Genomic DNA, 26,809 nt, shown 5'->3' with positions numbered 1-26,809 from the left:
CACCAACCCCTGAAGAAGCCTATCTTGGTGAAACGCGTTGCTACGGTGACTCTGAGGATTATTTCTGGTTCTATCAACACCGGTTGGGTGCTAATTTCAATAGCCATACATTTGGGGTTATTTCACAAGCTAATTAATTAAATAGTAGTCATCTATTACAGCTTCATAGGGGGTTATTGTTCTCTATTACTTTCCCAAACAAAAATGTTATGGAGAAACATCACCAGCAGCTGAGAAACGGCAATGACCATTTCTTCTGTTACTCGGGCAATCGTGTGATTGGACTTTTAACAAGCATTCCGCTCATGTTTTTTTTTGTAAATGTAAATTTGCAAATTACAGATTCTGAGAACTCACAATTGGTTTAAATGTTTTTACTATAAGCATAAGGACTATAAAACACTCCAAAGGAGCTGTTGGGAACTTAGTTCCCTTCCCCAAGTTAGAGATTACACAGCCAGACACAAAGCTCTTCCATTGGCTCAGAGGGAACAGCCTGGGGGTGTCTTGTATGCTTTTTTTGTGTTTTATTGTTGATTACATTTTTAATTGTTTTGTTCTTGACAGAATATATATAACCCCCACCAATCTCCTGACGAAGCTTATCCTGGCGAAACGCGTTACTACGGTGACTCTGAGGATTATTTCTGGTTCTATGAACACCTGTTGAGTGTTAATTGCAATAAACATTTGGCGTTATATCACAAGCTAATTAATTAAGTGTTGATTATCTAATACAGCTTCATAGGGGGTTATTGTTCTGTATTACTTTCCCAAACAAAAATGTTATACGTTTTAACCTAATGAAGGGGATGCTGTTCTAGCTTCACATGAAAGAACTATAAAATAAAGATATGTGTTTTTAATTACATGTTGTTTCAATCTGCCAAACCACCCACTTTTACAATCCTGAAATTTTGTTAATGTGGGTTGGCCCGTCAAGTGGTTAATGGTGAACTTGCATGGGATAAGGGGGGGAAATCAAGGGATCCCTCAAAACTGATGAACTGAACAATTTGAGTATTATTCTTTATCTTACTGAACTACACACAATATCCCACAGGATCTCTAATGATGATGGTGACTATGACTTCTCTCAGAGACCAAAAGCTACACACAGTTACTAACGTCCCAGCACTTGGGTCATCTACTCACACAACCACAAGATCATCAGCTGCCTCCTTCCAATACACCAGGCTCTTCGCAGTGAAAGAGATGTAGACACACTACCACAGGACAGCTGGACTCCTTTCCTCAACTTCCTCCTGTCTTTCTAAAGTGATCTTCTCTAGACCCGAGACCTGAACTGATCCCAGGACTAAACTGGCAAATGGGCCCCCCCCAGCTAAAGCCTAGCTGGGACCTCAATGTCTTCTTATTGGCACCTCCAACACTCCTGCCCCAGGGGTAGAGCCCCTGCCCAGGTGTCTCCAGCAGGACATGACCCAGGAATTCTCCCCTGCCTCAGGCCTCAGTCTATTTATGGGCTCTCCAACCATCTATTATGCACCCCCCCAAGGATCGGCTGGAGCCCCGTAAATATTCTGGTTGTCCATTCTGATATTCCCCCACTATAGTTCTCAAGTCCTCTAGACCAGCAGTCTTCAAACAGCGACTTTTCTGGTACTCATCCAGCCCTTGTGGCACTCACTATTCCTCCCATTGATATGAGATACTATTTCTTCCATTGACACCAACTATGGGGCACTATTCTTTCCACTGATACCAACAATGGGGCACAATTCCTCCACTTATCCCAACGATGGAGCACTATTCCTTCCACTGATATCAATGGTGGGGCACTATTCCTCCCACTGATACCAATAATGGAACACTATTCCTCCCTCTGATAAGAATGATGGGACACGAATCCTCCCACTGATACCAATGAGGGGGCACTATTCCTCCCACTAATACCAATGGTGGGGCACTATTCCTCCCACTGATACCAGTGATGGGGCACTATTCCTCCCACTGATACCAATGATGGGGCACTATTCCTCCCACTGACACCAATGATGGGGCACTATTCCTCCCACTGACACCAATGATGGGGCACTATTCCTCCCACTGATACCAGTGATGGGGCACTATTCCTCCCAATGATACCAATGGTGGGGAACTATTTATTCTGCTGATACCTATGATGGGGCAATATTCCTCCCACTGACATCAGTGATGGGTCACAATTTCTCCCGCTGACATCAATGATGGGGCACTATTCCTCTTCCTACTGAGCACAGGTACTTTCTAATTTTTTTACTCCCAGTGACCACCAAGCTTGCGCCATTTTGTACTCCCACCAAGCACATTTGTTTACATTGACATGAATGGAGGCATTTGGGGAATGATAAAGCCAGCCAAACACTACATGTCAGATAAATGTTGATTCAACGCAACATGAAGCAACACAAACACGGTCATCTGAACAACATTGTCCTCTGCAATGCACATAATTGACACAGAATGTTGACAGGTGTTCACGAGGCTTCAAGAAAAACTACAAGCAAAAGAGGACGCACCAGCCTAGTGCATTATTCCATGTAACATTTATTGTTTATCTATATTAACCACTTGCCCTCCAGAGGAGCCCCCCTCCCCTTCCTGACCAGGCCAATTTTTTGCAATACTGCACTGCGTTACTTTAACTGACAATTGCGCTGTCATGTAATGCTGTACATAAAAGAAATTTATGTTCTTTTTCCCCACAAATAGAGCTTTCTTTCTGTAGTATTTGATCACCCCTGCGGTTTTTATTTTCTGCGCTACAAACAAAAAAAGCGACAATTTTGAAAAAAAAAGTTTGACTTTTTGCCATAAAATATACCCAATACAAATTTTAAAAAAATCTAATTTTTTCATAAACTTAAGCCAAAATGTATTCTGCTACATGTCTTTGATAAAAAATCCCAATATGTGTAAATTAATTGGTTTACATGAAACTTATAGCGTTTACAAATGGCGGTATATATACTGGAATTTTTATTTTTATATTTTATTATACTAGTAATGGCGGCGATCAGTGATTTTTAGCGGGACTGTGGTGGGCATTATGACACTGGGTGGGAACTGACTAACTGCCACTGACATCCCCAGTGACACCAATACAGCGATCAGTGCTAATAAAAAGCACTGACACTGTACTAATGACACTGGGCAGAAAAGAGTTCACATCTGGGGTGATCAAAGGGTTAAGTGTGTGCTGTGTGTATTTTACTATGGAGACATGCTGCTTTGTATTTCTCTGCTACGCAGAGAGATATAAAACAGCATGACCATGGTGACAGGAGAGAGCCCTGTATTGTGTACACACAGATCTCTCCCCTGTCAGCTTTCCTTGCCGATCGTTGAGTGCCGATGGGAATCGCTGGCGGGACCCGATGATCGACATCTCTAGCTGCCAATAGTGGCACAGGAAGGGCAGCACACACAAGCATGTGTGCCACCCACCCGAAAATGCAAATAGGCTAGTGCCCAAATAGATTAGGCTAGTGCCCTCTCTTTTGCTTGTGTTTCACGGTTGGTTTTGGGATTTCAACACAGCAAAACACTTTTCTCCTGCGCTGGGAATGGACTCGGTGGAACCAGTAAGGATTTTCTGAAATATGCACCGCTTGCTGCCCTCAACATACCGAGGTGGTCCAACTTCACTGAATGCAAACAGAAAAACAAAAAGGGGCGCACCAACTTAGTGCATTATCGTTTAAAATATTGATTGAAAGAACAAGGTAAGTATTATACTCACAATGAACATAAAAACACAGGAATATCACACCGGACAGGATGATAAATCCAAGCAGCATCTGAGTCCATACGATGGAACCCTGGATAACCAACTGGCTAATGCGTTTCGAGGCCACAACTTCTTCCTCAGAGCCAACCTAATGCACTAGGTCGGTGCGCCCCTATTTGCATTCAGTGGTTTTGGGATTTCCCCAGTCCGCAGAGTGCCGCAAGGCTTAGGCTCCATGCACACTAATGTTTAATATAAGCTCATAAAATTCTAGAAAAAACGCTGTATGAAAATGCTGATAACAGCGTTTTTTTCCCTGCTTGTAGTAGCGTTTTAGTAGCGTTCAGAAGCACTTAGGAGCGTTTAAGAATGTTAGTATTTTATTAGCATTTTTATAGTACATGAAGAAAAAAAAAGAAGCTTAAAAAAAGCTGTTAGAAGCGCTGTAGTGAAGTTTAGGAGTTTTTCTTCCTTTAAAACACTCCCAAAAACTACAAAAAGCATTTTTTTTTTCTGCTCCTAAACTTTGAATCTTGAAAAATGCTTCTAGCATAAAGTAGTGTGCATGGACACATAGGATAATACTATGAGCTTCTAGGAGTAGAAAAAGCTTTAGGCTTCGGCCTCATGTACACATGAACTCATTATTATTATTATAAAAGACTTATATAGCGCCAACAGTTTGCTCAGCGCTTTACATTATGGAGGGAGACAGTACAGTAACAATACAGTTCAATACAAGAGGGATTAGAGGGCCCTGATCCTGGGAGCTTACAATCTAGGAGGGAGGGGGTAGTAGTACAAGAGATAATTAGCTGTGGGGGATGGAGTGGTAGGAAGAGTAGGGGATTCCAGTATTAGATGGGGTCGGGGTAGGCTTCCCTGAAGAGATGGGTTTTCAGAGTGCACATAAAAGTAAGCAGAGTAGGCGATAGCCTGATAGATTTGGGTAGGGAGTTCCAGAGGATGGGTGAAGCCCTTGAGAAATCCTGGAGACGAGCATGGGAGGAGGAGACAAGGGAGCTAGAGAGTAGGAGGTCTTGCAGGAGCGGAGAGTATGGTTTGGGTGATATTTAGAGACAAGATTGGTGATGTAATTTGGGGCAGTGTTATGAACAGCTTTATACGTCAGTGTTAGTGTTTTGAATTTTATCCGTTGGGCAATCGGAAGCCAATGGAGGGATTGGCAGCATTCATGATGGACTGGAGTGGGGATAGCCTGTGATGAGGTAGGCCAATGAGGAGGGAGTTACAGTAGTCGAGGCGAGATATAACAAGGGAGTGAATAAGTTGCTTAGTGGTTTCCGAGGTTAGGAACGGGCGTATCTTGGAGATGTTGAGGAGGTGAAGTCTACATGATTTATCACTGGCAGGGGTGCTCACAATGATCAGCTTTTATGCATTTAGGACCGCAGTGAAAGAGACAGGGTTCATTGTTATCATTATTTGCATGATCTGAGATCATTGTATTGGTTTGCTGGGGTCCCTCCACAGGTTGTCCCTGGAGTTGCCCCTGTAAGATTCTTAGTGGGATGCTCCCAGTTTTGTATTTAAGACTCTGGATGACTTGTGTGGACGTGACTTGATAAAGGAAGTCACACCTCTGAAATGCGTCATCATAGCAATCACATTGCGAACGCTATCAACCCCTGTCTTCCCCTTGAAGTTGCATATCATTTGGACGGAGCGCAACGCCGACTGGTCCGGGCGCATGTGCAGTAGTAGTGGCCGCACGCTTTGCTCAGCTGCTGCTGCAGAGCTGTCATCCGGAGAGTGCTGTCACTACACCAGCCTTCAGTATACATCTCGGCAGTGACTGGGGAGAAGTTCAGGAGGATCACCTATTGATTGGTGTCCTTATTTACCTCTCCACTACAGGAGTGCATTGGTTTTATTTTCTTTGACTTATTATTAAATGGAGTTACACTAGGATGGAGGGGCGCTCTCCGCTGCTTTCGTTTTTTATTCATTCGTGTAAAACCTTTTTCCAAAAAAAATCTGTTGCTGCAACTGTTTATAAAGTGTGAGATGGAATTTGAATTCAATTAGTGTATTTAAATCTACTAGTATAGTTAACACCCCCCCCCCCCAGACTGACAATGCTGCTATAAAAAGGTGATCTCCTGTGCTCCCTCATCCATAGTGGGGGTGATCTAATACAGGAGGTTTGTTATTGGCCATATCACCAAAGGTGCTCTCCATGCTCCTTCATTCAGAGTGGGGGCGCTCTAATACAGGAGGTTTGTTATTGGCCAGATCACCAAAGGTGATTCCCTGTATTCCTTCATCCAGAGTGGGGGCGCTCTAATAAAGGAGGTTTGTTACTAGCCAGATCACCAAAGGTGCTCTCCTGTGCTCCTTCATCCAGAGTGGGGATGCTCTAATACAGGAGGTTTGTTACTAGCCAGATCACCAAAGGTGATTTCCCATGCTCCTTCATTTATAGTTGAGGTGCTGTAATACAGAAAGTTTGTTACTAGCCAGATCACTAAAGGTGCTCCCCTGTGCTCCTTCATCCAGAGTGGGGGAGCTCTAATACAGGAGGTTTGTTACTGGCCAGATCACCAAAGGTGCTCCCCTGTGCTCCTTCATCCAGAGTGGGGGAGCTCTAATACAGGAGGTTTGTTACTGGCCAGATCACAAAAGGTGCTCCCCTGTGCTCCTTCATTCAGAGTGGGGGAGCTCTAATACAGGAGGTTTGTTACTGGCCAGATAACCAAAGGTGCTCTCTTGTGCTCCTTCATCCAGAGTGGGAGTGCTCTAATACAGGAGGTTTGTTACTAGCAAGATCACCAAAGGTGATCCCCTGTGCTCCTTTATTCAGAGTGGGGGAGCTCTAATACAGGAGGTTTGTTACTGGCCAGATCACCAAAGGTGCTCTCCATTCTCCTTCATTCAGAGTGGGGCTCTCTAATACAGGAGGTTTGTTACTGGCCAGATCACCAAAGGTGCTATCCATTCTCCTTCATTCAGAGTGGGGGCTCTCTAATACAGGAGGTTTGTTACTGGCCAGATCACCAATGGTGCTCTCCATTCTCCTTCATTCAGAGTGGGGGCTCTCTAATACAGGAGGTTTGTTACTAGCCAGATCACCAAAGGTGATTTCCCATGCTCCTTCATTCATAGTGGGGCGCTCTAATACAGAAAGTTTGTTACTGGCCAGATCACTAAAGGTGATCCACTGTGCTCCTTCATTCAGAGTGGGGGCTCTCTAATACAGGAGGTTTGTTACTAGCCAGATCACCAAAGGTGCTCCCCTGTGCTCCTTCATCCAGAGTGGGGGAGCTCTAATACAAGAGGTGTATTACTGGCTAGATCACCAAGTGAAAGCAGAGGAGAAAAAGCCTAAAAAAAAAAGAAAACAAATACAGCCACCACATCTAATGACTGGTAAGCTGCAGTGTATTACATATTTGGTTTTGGGATTTATACCGCTTTATCCTTCATTGTATATTAGCTAAACAGTAGTACTAATCTTGTAGGAAATGATTGATGCTCAGCGCTTGGAGTTTGGATCAATATGGCTTATTAAACTTCACTCTTTGGAGTCATGCTGTGCCTAGAGTGTATTTGGGAAACAGCTAATATAATTTATCCTGATTTTTCGAATATGGGACCTTAAAGCTTTTGTCAAGGAAAAATGATGAAACAAAAACATATTTAGTACATCTGCAGTACTCTCTGTTTTATCCCTTCAAAGACCCTGCAAGTACAGAAAATATCAGCTGATCTGTCAGAAATGAGCTCAGCTCTAAGGCACCGTTCACATCTGCGTATAGCAGGAACTCGCGATCTAGCTCGCTTTTGTTTTGCAGATAGAGCAATCCATTCACATAAACGGGCTGCCCTACGTGCAGAAAACATGCCAAAGAAACTTCAAGACCTATTTTTGAGCGCAGCGTAGCACGGTTTTTGACATGCTTATGGAAAATTCGCCATGCAACAAAAGTACAGCTAACGTGCTCCTGGTACCCGTGCTTGGGGTGCCATTAAAGTGTTACTAAACCCTGGACCCTGCATTCACTATATCTGCTCTCCCCGGACCCTGCATTCACTATATCTGCTCTCCCCAGACTCTGCATTCACTATATCTGGTCTCCCCGGACCCTGCATTCACTATATATGATCTCCCAGGACCCTGCATTCACTACATCTGGTCACCAAGGACACTGCATTCACTATATCTGGTCTCCCAGGAGCCTGCATTCACTATATCTGGTCTCCCAGGACCCTGCATTCACTATATCTGGTCTCCCCGTACCCTACATTCACTATATCTGCTCTCCCCAGACCCTGCATTCACTATATCTAGTCTCCCAGAATCCTGCATTTACTATATCTTTTCTCCCCGGACCCTGCATTCACTATATCTGGTCTCCCAGGACCCTGCATTCACTATATCTGGTCTCCCTGGGCCCTGCATTCACTATATCTGGTCTCCCCGGACCCTGCATTCACTATATATGATCTCCCAGGACCCTGCATTCACTACATCTGGTCACCAAGGACACTGCATTCACTATATCTGGTCTCCCAGGAGCCTGCATTCACTATATCTGGTCTCCCAGGACCCTGCATTCACTATATCTGGTCTCCCCGTACCCTACATTCACTATATCTGCTCTCCCCAGACCCTGCATTCACTATATCTAGTCTCCCAGAATCCTGCATTTACTATATCTTTTCTCCCCGGACCCTGCATTCACTATATCCGCTCTCCCAGGACCCTACATTCACTATATCTGGTCTCCCCGGACCCTGCATTCACTATATCCAGTCTCCCCGGGCCCTGCATTCACTATATCTGGTCTCCCAGGACCCTGCATTCACTATATCTGCTCTCCCCAGACCCTGCATTCACTATATCCGGTCTCCCCAGACCCTGCAGTCACTATATCTGGTCTCCCAGGACCCTGCATTCACTATATCTGGTCTCCCTGGACCCTGCTTTCACTATATCTGGTCTCCCTGGACCCTGCATTCACTATATCTGGTCTCCCCGGACCCTGCATTCACTATATCTGGTCTCGCCGGACCCTGCATTCACTATATCCGGTCTCCCTGGACCCTGCAATCATTATATCTGGTCTCGCCGGACCCTGCATTCACTATATCCGGTCTCCCTGGACCCTGCAATCATTATATCTGGTCTCCCAGGACCCTGCATTCACTAGATCCGGTCTCCCTGGACCCTGCAATCATTATATCTGGTCTCCCCAGACCCTGCATTCACTATATCTGGTCTCCCAGGACCCTGCATTCACTATATCTGGTCTCCCAGGACCCTGCATTCACTATATCTGGTCTCCCCGGACCCTGCATTCACTATACCTGGTCTCCCAGGACCCTGCATTCACTATATCGGGTCTCCCTGGATCCTGCAATCACTTTATCTGGTCTCCCCGGACCCTGTATTCACTATATCTGGTCTCCCACAGTCCACAGAACATAGAAATGCAATTACTTTAGTAAATATAAACTGCTAAATACCTTTTCTCGTCAGTAGTTAGAGCAGTCTTGTGACCACTGGTTAAAGCTTGTAGGAGGAGTTTTCTTTCTGCTCTAGGAGGATGTGAAACCCCTGACACTGTCTGGACAGTGCTGATTGGCCCTGTGCTGATCACATGCACTCTCCCAAGAAAAGCAATACACACTAAGCTGAGCATGTGCATGTGACTACAGATTAAGTCTGTATCAGGTGGTCATTTCAGCAAGAGGCGGGGCAGAGAAGACAGGATCAAAAAGCCTTTTTACACAATGCAGATGATTAACCCCTTAAGTTCCACAGTATAACAAGCATACTTTACTGCATATACAGACTGATTGTACTGTTGTGGGTTTAGTAACACTTTAACAACTAATGGCACTGTAAGTACGATGCACGTTTGCCGTGTGTTTCCATAACGTGTGGCAAGGCATTCATCTTCTGTGCACTTTGTTGCTCATCCAGAAAAGTGCAGATTTGAAAGGGGCCCAAAGCCCTGTTCTGGTCTGACAATGCACAGATTTATTTTGATTTTTTTTAGTCTGAGGGGTGTCAGCCCTGCCCAATGCCTTTTGCAAAACTACTCAACCACTTCCACTCCAAGATCTGTACAATATAAAGGTAATTATTCTGTAGTCCAAGATAGGAAATAGGAGGTCTCTTTGAGATAGAATAGAAAGTACACAGGGAACACAGGACAACTCTGAATTTCTGCCAGTCCACACTAATAAATACACATAATAATAATAATAATAATAAATGTACAAATATATATTTGCAGGGAAAAAAATTAGGGATGCCCCGAAATTTTGGTGGCCGAAACATTCAGCCGAAAACACCCCTTTCGGCTGTTGGCCAAAATGAAACAAAAAGCACCAATACAGACAACGAGAAAACCCCACCCCTGGCCGTCGCCCTCCCTCCACTGCCGCCTGGTAGTTATCAGCCTTACCTGAGAAACCATCGATATCGGCGCTGGGCATAGAGATGAGTAAAGGAAAGATGGCCGTCACTCATCTCTATGCCCATAGCTATGTTACTTCCCGTTCTGGCCATTTTTTTTTTTTTTAAAGCACTAGATCAATGCTTTTTTTTGATCTAACACTTTACATTGTAGATGAGTGATGTGGGGTCTTATTGACCCCATATCTCTGCATAAAGAGGACCTGTCACTAATTATTTCTATCACAAGGGTTGCATGCATTGCTAGTGATAGGAGAATAAAAGTGATTAACATTTTTTTTAAAGGGACAGTGCAAAAAAATAAAATAAAATAAATAATAAAATAAATAATAATTTAAAAAAAAGTTTAAAGTGCCCCCGTCCCCTCGTGCACGCATGTATTGATGAACACATATGCAGGCCATGCCCACATAGGTAAATGGTGTTCAAACCACTCACGTGAGGTATTACCACGAATGTCAGAGCAATAATTATCGCACTAGACCTCCTCTGTAACTTTACCCTGCTAACCTGTAGACATTTTTAAAGCATCACCCATGGAGATTTTTAAGTACCGCAGTTTCACGCCATTCCACGAGTGTGTGCAGTTTTAAAGAGTGACATGTTAGGTATCTATTTACTCGCCGTAACATCCTCTTTCATATTTTGTATATATTGTTTTTTTTAATCAGTGTATTTTTTTCTAAAAATATATATTCATTTTTAAAAACTGCGCATTTCGGTTTTCGTTTTCGGCCAAGTGCATTTTTAATTTTCGTTTTAGGCACCAGAATTTTAATTTCGGTGCACCACTAAAAAAAATGTTCATCTATTATTTTTTCAATGGAGCCTTAGAGGATTAGTGGATTGTAGGTGTAATGCCAGGCTCCTGCAGACTCTTCCTCCAACTCTCTGTTTATACAAAGGTACAAGCTTTCAGCCAGCGAGCTGGGGGAGGTGTCAATGATATATCAAGAACTACAATTGTGTCTGCTGTGGTGGGTTGGGACTCTCATTTGCATCATGTTATACCCTAAATACGAGGTGTAACAATTTAATTCCCAGAATGCCTGCATGGTGGTGAGGCACACAGCCATTCGTGCTCGAGCATGTTCTGACATGTTCTAACTTGCACTCACCTGGGTTGCAGACCAGTGGACTCAGTCTTTACAGAGTAGTAGAAGAAATAACATGTGTGCATGTGTTGCGCTGGTGGCAGAAAATGAGTGACAGGAATCTGGAGCAGTGGATTAGCATCACATTTTGCATGAAAATTGGCAAAATGCAAGTGAAACTTTAGCTCTGTTACAACAGGCTTATGGTGAACATTCCATGAAAACATCCACCCATATGGAAGAAAAATATATTTGAAATATTTTTTAAAAATATTCTTCCCAAATATATTGACATATAATTGAAATGCTACAATTTTGGCCATATTCAATATATTTAAAAAAAAAAAAAAATATATATATATATATATATATATATATATATATATATATATTGCATGTTGATATGTGTTTTTTACATATTGCAAAATATCTGAAAACTATTTTTAAAAAAGATTGTTTTAACATATAAAAAAGTCATTTTTACATATATTTTTACATATATTTGTAAATGCGTTCCAAAAATGTAGATTTGTATTTTTAAAGACGTGTATTTGAAATGTATTTTTAAAAATATTTTTCATATATTTTGTAATAAAAACGCATTTCAACATGCAGTGTGTATATATATATATATATATATATATATATATATATAAATAATTATTTTATTATACAGGATTTATATAGCGCCAACAGTTTGCTCAGCACTTTACAATATAACGGGAGACAATACAGCAACAATACAGTTCAGTACGAGAGAGTTAGGAGGACCCTGCTCCTTGGAGCTTACAATCTAAGATTCTAAGATATATATATATTTATTGAAATATATTTTTAAATATATTGAATATGGCCAAAATTGTAGCATTTCAAATATATGTCAATATATTTGGGAAGAATATTTTTAAAATATATTTCAAATATATTTTTCTTCCATGTGGGCAGTGCTTTTGAATGGCATAGGAGGTTTAAGAAGAGGCGGGAAGATGTCCAGGATGACACAAGAAATGGGCAGCCAAAAATACAAAGGATGGATGCAAATGTGTAAAAATGAAAAGGTTATGGGAATTTTTTTGGAGGAAAAAAACAGAACTCTCGCCTGACAAGTGGATTTCCCACCACGACGATGCTCCTGCACATAATACAATAGAAATCCATTCTGGAACTTGACCAACAACCTTATTCCCCTGACTTAGCACCCTGTGACTTTTGGCTGTTTCCAAAATGTAAAAACGCCTTTTAAAGACACAAATTTGATGATATTCCAGATATCCTACACACCGCGACAAAGATAATGCGCAGTGCTCCATCAAACAAATTCCAGGAATGTTTCTGGCAGTCATCTAGAAAAGTGCGGCGCTTCCAAAAGGACTACTTTGAAGGTGGCAACAGTCGTTAGTGTATATAGGTTTTTTTTACAGTCCACTCCGGGAATTATATTGACACATTTCGTACTGGTGTAACATGTACCGTTGCCTTTAAATTGCAGATACAAGAAGTTCATTGTTAGGGTTTGTATTCTCCATGAAAGTTGTGCATAAAGCTTTGCTAGCTTCCTGTACCCCCTTCCATAATTAATGGGTTCCAGAGTCCTGCATGTTCCGGCCTAATGACTGGAGGCAAGGATAACCTATTGGTAAATCCTTTAGCAGAAAAGCACTGTTGGGCATCAAAATCGTTACAGAGGTTTGCCTAGCCATGCTTGTGGGAAGGTCGGGACAGCTGGGATCACATAGCAAATTGCCTTGTGTTTTGTAATACATTTAACATTGTTAGAATAATAACAAGGTGGAACAGGATATGGTTGAGTTGGACTGGTGTGGAGCCAGGACTATCTGAATCAACTAGGAAATTTTATTAACTATGGAAAAATAGAATTCTTCTATTTTAAGAACACCTTTACAAGAAGTCATAGTCTATGTCTTTTTATAATTTTTAAAATCTTAAACAGAAAAAAAAAAAAGAAAAAGCCTCCTGCTGAAAATATTTTACCAAACAGTCATAAAAGGGCAATTAAAAAAAAAAAAAAAAACGATGTGAAAGGGACTCCTTTTTAAAATCTTGTAACAAAAACATTGTAGTCATATGGGAACAGTTAAAAAAGAAAAGAAAACATTTAAAAGTGCCTCCTGCTCAAAATATTTTTAACAAATAGTCATAAAATGGCAATTAAAATAAAAAGAAAACATTTTAAAGAGACTCTTGCTCAAAATATTTTACCAAATAGTCATCAATAGGCAATTAAAAAAAGAAGAAAAATTGGAAGTGCCCCTGCTAAAAATATTTTAATGAATAGTCAGAAAAGGGCAGTTACAGAATAAATTAAAAGTTAAAAAGCCCCCAGCTAAAATATTGTGACAAATAGTCATAAAAGGGCACTTTTAAAAAAAGAAAAGAAAATATTTAAAAAAGCCTCTGCTCAAAATATTATTCCTAAAAGTAAAAAAATGGCAATTAAAAAAAAAAAAGAAAGAAAACAGTGTGAGAGAGCCTCCTTCTCAAATTATTGTAACAAATAGTCATAAAGGGCAAATAAAAAAAAAATTAAAGAAAACATTTAAAAGAGCCCCATGCTCAAGATATTTTACCAAATAGACAAAAAATAAAAATTACAAAAATCAGCTGGTGCCATTAACCCACTAACAGAGCGAAAATCAGCCGATTATTCTTAAGTCCGATTTTCGGCCGAAAAATCTGTCGAATTTCGAACCCAAGTATGGCCGGCATAATTGAGTATGAACAGCATGTAATACAGCATTTATTTATTGATTTTAATGGTGTGGGCGTAATAACACTTTAAACCCCGGATCACGTACAGTGGGGCAAAAAAGTATTTAGTCAGCCACCAATTGTGCAAGTTCTCCCACTTAAAAAGATGAGAGAGGCCTGTAATTGGCATCATAGGTAGACCTCAACTATGAGAGACAAAATGAGAAAAAAAATCCAGACAATCACATTGGCTGATTTGGAAAGAATATATTTGCAAATTATGGTAGAAAATAAGTATTTGGTCACCTACAAACAAGCAAGATTTCTGGCTCTCACAGACCTGTACCTTCTTCTTTAACCTCATCGGCGGTATGATTCATTCCGATTTTTGGTGCTGAAAGCGGTACCATTTTTTTGCATGGAAATATGTAGTTTTTTATTGTAGGCTGTAATTTTTAGGAATAACTCACTGAAATCTGTACGAACAAGAGTCTAGTAAACAATCCGGATATGATAAAATTTGAAACACGAAATCATAAATTATAATTTAATAAATAATCATAAAAAATAATAATATAATAATAAATGTAAGTCAATAATATAATCAAACCAAAAACACTGAAATTTGAAATACAGAGGCAAATTCGCACATCGCTGAGCAAAGTCACAAAATCGTTTTCAGTGTCTGATGACGAATTTCCCCACGAATCATTATCACTCAATTCTGCAAGTGGTTCTGATTTACTATCGCTGTTCTCTAGCCGTTCAAAAAGCGCTTTTGACCTAAAGGGGTGCTTTTTGGACGCCATGGACTTTTCTAAGTTTCCAGGCAGAAAGAACAGTCAAAATGCAGGCAGGGCGCAGGACAAAGCAGTAGGGACAAAATGTATGTGAAATGCATTGAAACAGCAATGTTTTGCTATGTAATAATCATTTTTAAAAAAATTACATTTTTTAAAAATTTCAAATTTGCTGCCGGTTCCGGCGCCCGTACGTCCCGACGTCACAGGGACCGGAACACGAAAACCGGATGCCGGCATCAGCCGGAGGAGATGGCCGGGGATGCAGCAGGGGACACATCGTGGGAGCGCAGGACAAGGTAAGCTCTGCAGGGACTCCCTGAGCAACGCCGCATGGTAAGCCCGACTGTAGCTCGGGGTTACCGCTTTTGGTACTGACATTTTACCCCGAGCTACACTCAGGAATACCGCTAAGGAAGTTAAGAGGCTCCTCTGTCCTGCACTCATTACCTGTATCAATGGCACCTGTTTGAACTTGTTATCAGTATAAAAGACACCTGTCCACAACCTCAAACAGTCACACTCCAAACTCTACTATGGTGAAGACCAAAGAGCTTTCGAAGGACACCAGAAACAAAATTGTTACCGTGCCGGAACCTCGGCTCCCAGTACGGTTGCGTTTTCCAGTGTGGGCAGCGTGCCATTAAAATGAATGGCACCATCCCGCGGGTCTGCAATTCTCTGTGCGGGTGCATGGATTTTCGTGCGGATCCGCAGCAGCACCACCCTCACAGATGTGAACCTAGCCTAACAGGGCAATCAAAATATTTAAAACTCATAAAAAGACAATTATTTAGTAGAATATTGGAGTTCTCCTTTTAAAAATGAACTCATAAAATCCAACCCCTGTAACCATTTACATTCTTCCTCCCGATATGTAATTTTTACATAGGTCTAGGTTTTTCTTTTATAATTACATATATACAATTGAAATGCCAGTTATCCCTCAGAGGATCAGCGTAGATCAACAGTGGTAATCTCACCCTGGCTGGAAATGATTTGGGTAAACTGGGGTGACCTTAAAAGTGGTGCTTTAAATGTAAATATATATTTATTCCAGAGGGCTGAAATAAATATTTAAGAACATCGGAATCCTATTTGAAGCTAAACAGATCTTGCCCCCATATAACCAAATCTGAGCGTGATAAATGGAGATGAATCTAAAATTTATAGAAAGCTAGCATTTACATAAACTGTAATCTGCTAACGTATAGAACATTAAACAAGCGTCGGAGCAGATGTAAGAAAAAAAAAATGTGACTTTGTTGAAGACAGAAGTAAAAAAAATTAAAAAAAACCTCTAATATGATTAACATAATATTTCATCAGGACTTATCTTATTAAAAGCATAATTGTTTTCAGACTCGCACGTGTCAGCGCCAGCATTAACTATAATCTAGCTCTATATTTATACCAACCTGAAAGGAGTCCGCGTGAAAAATGGAGGCTTCTTGTGATGCATAGGCATTTTATTAATGTTTGAATAATAACTGCCTAGAGGGCTCGTCATAAATTAAAGCAAAGAATTGAGATATAAATTTTTATGAGCACTAGTTATACATTTCCATTATGTGTTTAAAAATGAAGGAATTACTATATGAACACGGAAGAAGAGGGATGAAAAAAAAAATCACATTTATTTGAGCTGATTTGGTGTATAGCAATGAGCAGTTAAGGAAGCTACTTGATGCCACTGAGAAAGATGTATCTGTCCCTTTCAAGAGATAGATCATGTTCTACGTCTACAGTCCATTGTGCCTGAGAGTTTGTGCAATAGCTCCATGGCGTTATTTATGTTAGAACGCCGAATGATCATCTGTCAGCGTGTTTAGGCCACTTAAATGCAAAAGCTGCAGGTTATGATGATGTAAGATCAGAATAGGAGCTTTTATGCAAAAAAAAAAAAATAAGATAGAGATTTAAAGGAATTATGCTGCACCTGAGCAACACAAACCAAAAAATGATAATTAATTCATTTGTATTATTGAATGAAAACTCATCCATCCATCCATGTCTCTATTCTTCGTTTGCTGAGAAATCACTTTCTAGCTGTGACCATCTTGATTAAGAGCAGATGATTCATATAGCATTTACTTCTTAGGATCCATCTGCCCTTTGCTTAGGCATGCAGTCAGGAGGGTGTGTTTAGCTGAGAAATCCCCTCCCTCTCTCCCTCCTCCAAATGAACAAAAAATGCCCATGAAGATTCCGGGGTTGTATGACATAATTTTGGCCTAGGCCAGAAACCAGGAAGCAACTGAACTCAAGAAATGTGAAAAAAAAAAAAGTTTCAAACAAGTAGATACAGTATCATATAGCTTCGTATCTATTTGCTAATGCCAGCAGTATGGGATTAAAAGCAGTCAATGTTGACTGAGGGAGTTTAGTTCCACTTAAAGGTCTTTACCTAGGTATGTTTAGTCCTAAAGTGTCATTAAATCCATGATTAAGGCACCACAGATGTCATCAGCCCAACATGATAATGACCACTATGCTCCCCCAAGCCCTTCGACCCCCAACTTACCTGATCTTTGGATCCACAAAGTATCAAACATCCACTTTGTATCTACGTAACTTACATGGTCTCCCGGCACACCACAGCGGCTCGTGGACAATCCCAACTTTCTTAAGAAAGCTCTCTGTTCAACTTTCCAGTTAACCCACCATTAACTGGTATTCCACAGGGGACTCCATATCTTAGATAGGTCCCATGATAATCACAGCTATTTTTTTAAATACCTCCAAAGACCACAACCACCACAGCACACAGGTGTGAAACCTTACACTTGTGTGCCCCTCCAAAATGCAATGCTCTCTGCACTCCATCTTGCAAGCCCGGGAACCCTAAATCTCCTCCTCAAGAGAGAGCAGCTTGTCATCAGGAAAACAACATTCTATTGCCTGGGACTATCCCTGAAAAAACTGATAGTCAATGTTGTGCCCTCTATCTTATCAACCACAGAGGGATCCCAAACTGCAAGATGCCACACAGATTAGAGGAAGGAGGGCCAACACACAGAAATTGATCCAAGTAATGAATGACAGAGTTAACACCGTCTATATCCCAAACTGCCCACCCAATAAAAGAGTGAAAGGTCTCAAAAAAGGCATAAGATATAGAACAGCCCATGGGAAGGCAGTTATCTATGTAGAAGGCATCCAACCATCCACAAACAAGGAGATGAAATCTGTGCGGTGGACTGGCAACAGCCAAAAGGCCGACACAATGTCAGTCTGAGCCATGAGGGAGCCCTGACCATAATGCTGCACCCAAAAGATGGCAGCATCGAACAAGGTGTACAACACCATGCACACCTTCGGGTCTATTGTATCATTAACTGACCCACCTTTTGGGAAGGACAGATGATGTATCAAGCAAAACTTAGGTTTCTTATTCAGGACCACACGGGGGGGCACAGCCAGGCTGCTCATACGCCCCAAAGCCACTTCCTTGGCAAGTTACTCTGAAACCACCTCAGGGTGCAACACAGAAAGCAGATTATCAGCCATGGGAAGAATATGAGAAAGGGAGCAAGGAATCAGGAAACCCTCAGAGGAACCAGCCTCCACTAACTGGGCGGCGGTCCAGTCTGAGTACCTACTTAGAAAGGACAGCATTTTGTCCACCATCCCTGCATCTTCCCTTTTTCCCTTTTGAGGTTTGAATCGGGGGCTGGTGCCAAATCTTCATTAAACTGCCAACTCAACTACACCCCTCCTCTCTCTCTTCACCACGGTCTGGCTCAGTTTTCCTTTTTATTACCTTATTCTTGGTACTGAATGCAGTATTCCAGCTTGGTATATAGAGAATATCCCTGTCTCCATGCAGGAAGTGGGTGGTATTACTTGTTGATTCTGGGGTCCTAGCTCTAGGCCCTCAGGAGATATGTTATGGTGGAGGGTAGAACTCACGGGTGGAGAGAAAAACCCCTGGAGTTAATTCTACAGAAGCGCCCTTGGAAGTGTGGGGTGGTGGTCATGGAAGGGTTGGTCATGGAAGGGTCAAAGTCATCAGAAATACTGAATAGACATTGATTGGCAATGCCAAAGATGCATTTTGTGGATAATACACCACTTCATCAGTTTATACAATGTTTCAAAGAGGTTCATTGTCACTTGGTTGCTTCAGATTCAAGATGTGGTGGTCTATGAAGGTCCAAAGGGTTCAGCTGCAAAAGCACATTAAAGACCCTTGGGAAGGCTAGAAGTGTTTACTAAAAAGTAAAAAAGGAGGGGAGGTAGGAGAGCCTTTATAATGTAGTATGTCCCTCTAATGTAGATATTACCTCAGAAAGGTTAATCATTAGGATGGGAAAAGAAATAAAATATATATGACTTACATCTGACGAGGGTAAAAGCTGTAGGGTGGAAACATCCAATCTTCCATAGGTGCAGGTGGAGAAAAGCCTGTTTCCACACAGGATTAAGAAGGTTGCTCTCAGTGTCACAGGGTTCCAATTCTGGATCCTCAAAGCTGGGTCCTGTACTAGATAAGTTGGGGGAGGTCAATAGGTCTGTTCATAGTCTAAACTGCAGAGACACTGGTCATGTGTCAAACAAACATCAAATTACTTTACTTCACAAAAATGTGTTTCATGGCTTTAAAGTGGTTGTAAAGGCTCAAGGTTTTTATATTCCTGCATTCTATGCAGGAAGGTAAAAAACAATTCTCTATGCAGCAGCTCCCCCCAATACTTACCTGAGCCCCGTTGCGATCCAGTGATGTGCACGAGAGCTTCAGCTGTCTGGGGACTCTCCCTCCTCTTTGGCTTAGACAGCAGTGTGAGCCGCTTCTCATAATCACAGCCATTGAGCCAATGAGGAGGGAAAGGGGGGCGGGGCCGAGCCGAGGCTCTGTGTGTGAATGGACACACAGAGCAGTGGCTTGGGAGCGAGCCTGTTTGGGTGCCCCATAGCAAGCTGCTTGCTTTGTGGGTACTCAGCAGGAGGTAGGGACCAGAAGCGCTGGCGTGGGACCCTAGAAGAGAAGGCTAGGGGCTTATCTGTGCAAAATCACTGCACAGAGCAGATAAGTATCACTTTTGTTTTCTTTTTTTTTTATTGCCTTTAATATCAATTTAAATTGCCACTTCCTCAGTTCAGGGTGATGCACTGATGTTTGAAAATTCCTGGTTTGTTGCTTCGCTTGAGAGGTGAAATAAAGTAATTTGATGTTCGTTATACCTGATGACCATCCTTAGACAGACAACATTGGGTACCTCTGCTGTTTGGACCACCAACAGGCCTTTTGACCTCCTCCAACTTTCCCGGTTGCTTAGCAGTCCTCAGTGTTTGTCTCTATATGTGATGAGGATTGCTAAAAAGGAAGCACTGAACCTCTGAAATATCACCTAAACTGAAGAAGAGGTGTATTATCCACAAAACAAGTCTTTGGTGTTATCAATAAATGTCTACTCAGTATTTCTGAAGCCTTTGACCTTTCCATGACTACCACCCCGCATTACCAGGGGGCACCTCTGCTGTATACCACTCGAGGACCTTTTTCTCTCCACCCATGAGGAAAATAATAAAACTTTATTGATTATTATTATACAGTATTTATATAGCGCCAAAGGGTATGCTCAGCGCTGTACAGTAGCAAGGGGACAGAACATGAGACAAGACAGTAACAATACAATACACGAGGGGTTTGAGGGCCCTGCTCTTTCGAGCTTACAACTAGGAGGGAGGGGAAGGTGGTACAGGAGGAAATGGCTGTGGGGGATGGAGTGGTGGGAGGAGTGGAGCAGGTTAGTTGTTAGGTGAGGTCAGGTGTTAGGTGAGGTTGGGGTAGGCTTTCCTGAAGAGGAGGGTTTTCAGGGTGCGCCTGAAGGTGAGGAGGGTAGGTGACAGTCTGATGGATTGGGGTAGGGAGTTCCAGAGGATGGGGGAAGTCCTGGAGAAGTCCTGCAATCGGGCGTGGGAGGAGGAGACCAGGGAGCTAGAGAGTAGGAGGTCCTGTGAGGAGTGGAGGGCACGGGTAGGGTAGTACTTGGGTATCAGGTCAGTTATGTAGTTTGGGGCGGCATTGTGAATGGCTTTGTAGGTCAGAGTTGGCAGTTTGAATTTGATGCGTTGGGCAATCGGGAGCCAATGAAGGGATTGGCAGAGGGGGGAGGCAGATGTGGAGTGGTTGATGAGGTGGATGAGTCTAGCCGCTGAGTTTAGGATCAACTGGAGTGGGGATAGCGTTTGTTTGGGTAGGCCAGAGAGAAGGGAATTGCAATAGTCCAGGCGTGAGATGATGAGGGAGTGTACGAGTTGTTTGATGGTGTCTGGGGTGAGGAATGTACGTATCTTGGAGATGTTGCGGAGGTGGAGCCTGCAAGATCTAGATAGCAGTTGGATGTGGGGTAGGAAGGAGAGGTGGGAGTGACACCCAGGACTTTGGCATGTGGGGTGGGAGAGATGGTGGCGTTGTTAGTAGTGATGGAGAGGATGGGGGGGGGGCACGGGGTGGGGGGAAGACCAGGAGCTCGGTTTTGGATAAGTTAAGTTTGAGGAAATGGAGCGACATCCAGTCTGATATGTCGTTTAGGAGGTGGGTGATGCGGGCAGAGAGTGAGGGGGTGAGGTGGGGGGTGGAGAGGTAAATTTGGGTGTCGTCGGCATAGAGGTGGTAATTGAAGCCGTGGGAGTGAATAAGTTTGCCAAGGGAGGAGGTATAGATGGAGAAGAGAAGGGGCCCGAGGACAGAGCCTTGGGGGACCCGACAGAGAGGGGGAGGTGTCAGTGTTGTAGGTGATGCTGAAGGAGCATTGGGAAAGGTAGGAGGAGAACCAGGAGAGAGCAGTGTCCTTGATACTAAGGGAGTGCAGTTTGGCAAGGAAGAGAGAGACCTTTTTCTTTCCACCCACGAGGAAAATAATAAAACTTTATTGATAGAAGCAGTAAGGCTTTCTCTCCACTAAGATAACACCTTATTGGAAGTTTATCTGAATTTGTTATGGATCAGTAGGATTGGCATTTGTAGAATCAGGTTGAACTTTTTTTTCTTTTTTTTTTACATTTGCAAAAACAAATACACTCTTTTTTTTTTACTAGAGTCAGGTGATCCAGGCAAGGTAACAAAACACAAGCATTGAGACTATGATGAAAACACCTTGCTTTTGCGTATTATGTTGCTTATAAATGACCCTTAACATGTTTTGGCATTCAAATCTCAATAAAATTTGAGAAATATGCATAAGCTCTCATTGAAAATAAAACTATGTGAAAGGAATCATTGCATGTTTTGATGCTAATTAGCTTCTCACATCTGCAATGTAAAGCAGCAGAAAAGAGTTTTCTTGCCATACATCAGGTGCATGCCATGTAACAGCAGCAGCAACTGCAAATCATGCACATTTGTCATTCCTTGGCACTCGCTGACAGTTCTGACAATTCATTAGGCTCGACAGAAAAGAGGTTTAGAGGTGCAGGAGAGCTCTAGAGAAGTGCTGCTCTTGTAGTGCTTGCTGTAAGGACCAAGACCAAGTTTACATATTATTACTGTAATAAGCCTGACATTGACATTACACCTACTATAGGGGGGCACATAATGCAGTGATAACCAACTGAACTCTTCACTCAAGGATCTGCCAGCTATTTGATGTCCTCTTTGGCTCCAGGCTTAGCTGGAGTTATTTGTTGTCCATATTATAATTGTGTTCACTTGCTAAATGAACAGTCTTTATACATGACTCCCATTCACCTTGCACCCTGATAACAAATGACACTTGCACGGTTTTGACGTTGGAATTCTATATATTTTATGTAAATGTGTACATATCAGCAACAGCTTCAAAAAAAACAAACCATAGACATTGATGTCGAAACCATACCAATACCAAAACAATCCCTTTTTGGTTGATCTGAGATTTACAAGCAAAAATCGCTTGATTCTACCAAAAACCACAAAGACTTAGGTAAAGGCAAAGAATGCCTGAGCCAATACTGCCCCCAACTACTTATTCTGGTTCGGAAGCTTAACAGGGCTTCAGCTGTTCCAAAAACATTCCATACATGTTAAAACAAAAGTGACATATCTAAGAAGATAACCATTTTTATTCCATTGCTGTTAGTGGGATCGACAAGCTGACCAGTTTTAGCCTTTGTCCATAAAATCAAAGCTGCACCATTGCCTTTTTACTACACTCTCAGTCAGCCAAGGGACACCACTTGCTTTGACAATAATACCTACTACAGAAGAAAAATGGAAACACAAGCATATACAAGGTAAGAACAATGAGCATACAAAAAAATCAAAAGACATATGGAAAGGCATGAGCATCAAAAAAAAAATTCATTGAAGTAAAAACATGTACACATAGAAATACACATGCACAAGGAAAAGACAAATGAAACAAAACAAAGGGAAGAAAATGGGAGGGTGGTGACCTTTTTCCTCCTGCTGTAATGGGTGGAATGCAGCAACTTCTGTTGCCTATGGTGGGACTACAGTTGCGACCCATCTGCAACTCTCTCTGCAGGACACCACTGGTCTGTCCACTACCACCTTAGTCATGTCAAACGCACAGCGTGATCCTGGAATGTTCTTCTAGGCTTTTTTAAATACATAATCCATAGGGAGCTCCTGGTGGGACCAGGAATTTTAGATGTTGTAACTCCTGGACATCCATGATATGAAAAGAGGTGGGCGTAAAATGGCTGGAGCCAAGGGAGCACTAGAGCAGCTCTTCAGTGAGTGGAAGCAGACTCTGACAATGGAAGGAACACAAGGAGAAGGCGATTCTAAGTGCCATAGTTATGGCGGTTTATTAGGACACAAGATTAAAAACACTTACAGGATGATAAAAGACACAAGATTAAAAACACATACAGGATGATAAAAGACACAGATTCATCATATGTATCCAGCTCCTGGTAGATGTATAGGAGGTACCATTTGGCTGGCCAGCAGCTGCAACACCCGTGGAACAAAGGTTCAAGATTGTCGATACACTTCCGGGATTGGTGTGGAGCGTACATGCCAGAAGTGTGGTCAGGTGGGGGTGGTAACACGTTTCAGAGCATGCACAGAGATTCCTTCGTCAGACCTTACCACCCCCACCTGACATCACTTCCAATTTGTTCGCTTTATGCTGATCCCGGAAGTGCAGCAGCCATCTTGATCCTGAATCCCACAGGTCCCGCAGCTGCTGGTTAGCCAAAGGTCCCTCCTTTACATCTACCACAAGCTGGATACATATGATGACCCTGTGTCTTTTATCACCCTGTAAGTGTTTTTAATCTTGTGTCCTAATAAACTACCATAACTACTGCACATAGAAGCGCCTTCTCTTTGTGTTCCCTCTAGGCTTTTTTAGCTTTGGTGAACATCCATGAACTGTAACATTGAATTAACTTTAAATTTCTACCAAGGAGCCCCATGATGCAATGGCATGCATGGCTACTATGTGTTGTTCTGTAAACTAAATGATGCCCCTGAGTGGATTCAGTCCTCCCCCTGATACTGACAATGAGTCAGATAGGTGAGTGCACAAGGAAATTGGTGACCACAAGGCCAGAAAAGACTAAAGAAGGGCAAAAGAAGGTTGAAAATAAAGGAAAGGGAAGGTTAATATACAGCTTAATACACTTTAGGGATCTCCTAAATAGCTGTCGATTTACTAAAGACAAATAGACTGTTCACTTTGCAAGGGAAGTTGTGCTTTCAAAGGGAATGTGATTAAATTTCACTTTGCAAACAGTACCAAATTACATGCAACAATAAAAAACAGCATTTTTGCCTGCACTTGATTGGATAAAGGAAATCAGCTCTGCGGAAAATTCTCTTGCAAAGTTCAACTTCCCTTGCAAAGTGAATTTATCTTTAGTAAATCAACCCTATAATCCTGCAGTGCTTTCTAGGCAATTAATATTCCTCTAAAGGTTTATACCTTCTATTGTTTATGAAAGAAGCCTGGTGTTATGATTATATATTTGTAAATTGTTCCCTACATGGTTGATAATAAATTATATCAATGAAAGGGAGTGGGAGCCGTTCACCATAAAAGCCAACTTGAATTTATTGAAGCAAAACGATGTACCGACAATCAACCTCCTGCCAAAACAGTCCTAACATTTCCCTTCTCAAAGCAGCTTAATCATAGATCATATATTGTATATCATATAATGCCGATGGTTAAGCCCCTTTGAGGAATGAAACGCGTTAGAACTGCTGTGGCACCAGGTTGATTGTTGGTGCATCCTTTTGCTTCAGTAAATACAAGTTGGCTTTTATGGTGAGTGTCTCACCCTCCCTTTCTTGGATTATTAAAGTGTTACATGACTAGCTGCTTATGACCTTGGACAACCTTCTCCTGCAGCCAAGAAACAAAAGAGGAGAGTGCAGCTCGCAGCATTTTCTTTTCAAGCATAAATAATATCTATGTATCTTATATTTGGATACTAGCAATGTCCTATTCAATGAGGTTGATTTACTAAAGGCAAATAGACTATGCACTTTATTAGTGAAGTTGCTCCAGAGCTTAGTAAATGAGGTAAAGCTTTACTTTACAAAGAATACCCAATCACATGCAAGGAAAATAAAAAAAACAGCACTTTTGCTTGTACACAATTGGATGATGGAAGTCAGCAGAGTTCCCCTCATTTACTAAGCTCTGGGGCAACTGGACTTGGAAAGAACTCAGTCTATTTGCCTTTAGTAAATCTACCTCAATATCTCTCCTGTAAAATGATGAAATAATTTGTGTCACATTGAGGGACTGGACAGAGTGAAGACCAGCCAGTGCTCGTGCGAGGCCTAAGTATACCAGGGCTGTCCTGTCAGGTTTTATTTCATCATTGGACGAACAAATCTGGAGAGGTCTTTACTGAGGTTTGAGAAATTGGACCTAGCATCACGAGACTTGTAGGCAGAGCAACTTACAGGAGTTATAAAAATGGATGCCTCCTTTAACCCTTTGAGGACCAAGGGATGTATTTGTTGCATGTTTTTAATTGCCTGTATCATCTGATTAAGAACTTAAAATACTTTTCTTTTTTTTTTGGTTTGAGTCAAAATATTAGTTCTTATCAACAAATGGATCTAGTTTTTTGCCAATTATTTCATGAAATGGCTTAGTTACAGCAACTGAAGTGTACGAACTTTAAAAACAAAAAATTGATTCTTTTGGCATTCCGTAATCTTATGGTCTTCAAAGGGTTAAGAGTCCGATTGCAAGCTCTCTGCCCAAATAGATGGTAGAGATGGAAAATTACAACATTGAAATGCTAAGAGAATTGGGAAGTTTAACCATCACTAATCTCATGGAGAAGGCTTGTGGGCTTCAGAATTTGGCCTGTCAGCTGGGACTAGAAGAGTCCCATGAAATGACCTGAGGACAGTTTCTGAATATTCTGGAGAGGGCCAAGAAGTAGATGTCTGGGACAGATGGCGGGTTTCAGCTGCCCACCATACATGTAGATGTTTGGCAGTCATTCTTAATTTTTAAACTTGAGTCTTCAGTAATTGGAAGTACCAAAGATACAATATAGACTCCTGCATGTGATCTCCTGTCCTTCATTCAGGACTCAAAACTTGCAAAACTTGTTTAGGCAAATGAAGGCCAATGATTTGTTACAAAAAAAAATTGTGTGACATTCCAAAAAGATTTATGATAGACTTTACAGTCATAAGTAGAAAATACATTTGTATATACATATTACAAGACAGAGAAGACATTCTTTATTTTTACCAAAAACTTAGAGCAATATTTTAAACAATATTGAACCCCTCTCTATACAACACAAAGTATGCTTGGTGTAAACCTATACTCTAACATCTCTTTTCTTCAGTCACTGTCCAAATCTTGCCGCCTTCATCTCTGTAACATTTCCAGAATTTGACACTTTTTATCTATTGACACCACCTAGCAACTATTTCACGCTCTCATCTCTCACCTCGACTACTACAACTTTCTCCTCCTTGGGCCATGTTGCTAATGGCAGACTCATCCACCTTTCCAGCCATTCAGCATCAGCCACAACTCTCTTCCAATCCCTCCTTTGGCTTACACTCACCCAATTAATCAAAAGCAAA

At 41.7% G+C, this 26,809-nt stretch overlaps 1 pseudogene; it reads left to right on the top strand.

Annotated features, from left to right (window-relative positions):
- Positions 1-24,204: 24,204 nt before the first annotated feature.
- Positions 24,205-26,148, top strand: LOC149446041 (protein lin-52 homolog; annotated as a pseudogene).
- Positions 26,149-26,809: the final 661 nt, after the last annotated feature.

This window comes from Staurois parvus, unplaced genomic scaffold (genome assembly GCF_062004578.1).
Source record: "Staurois parvus isolate SC_StPar_1 unplaced genomic scaffold, SC_StPar_1.0 ptg000698l, whole genome shotgun sequence".
In the NCBI taxonomy this organism is placed as follows: Eukaryota; Metazoa; Chordata; class Amphibia; order Anura; family Ranidae; genus Staurois; species Staurois parvus.
This window is presented reverse-complemented; position numbering and strand designations above follow the sequence as displayed.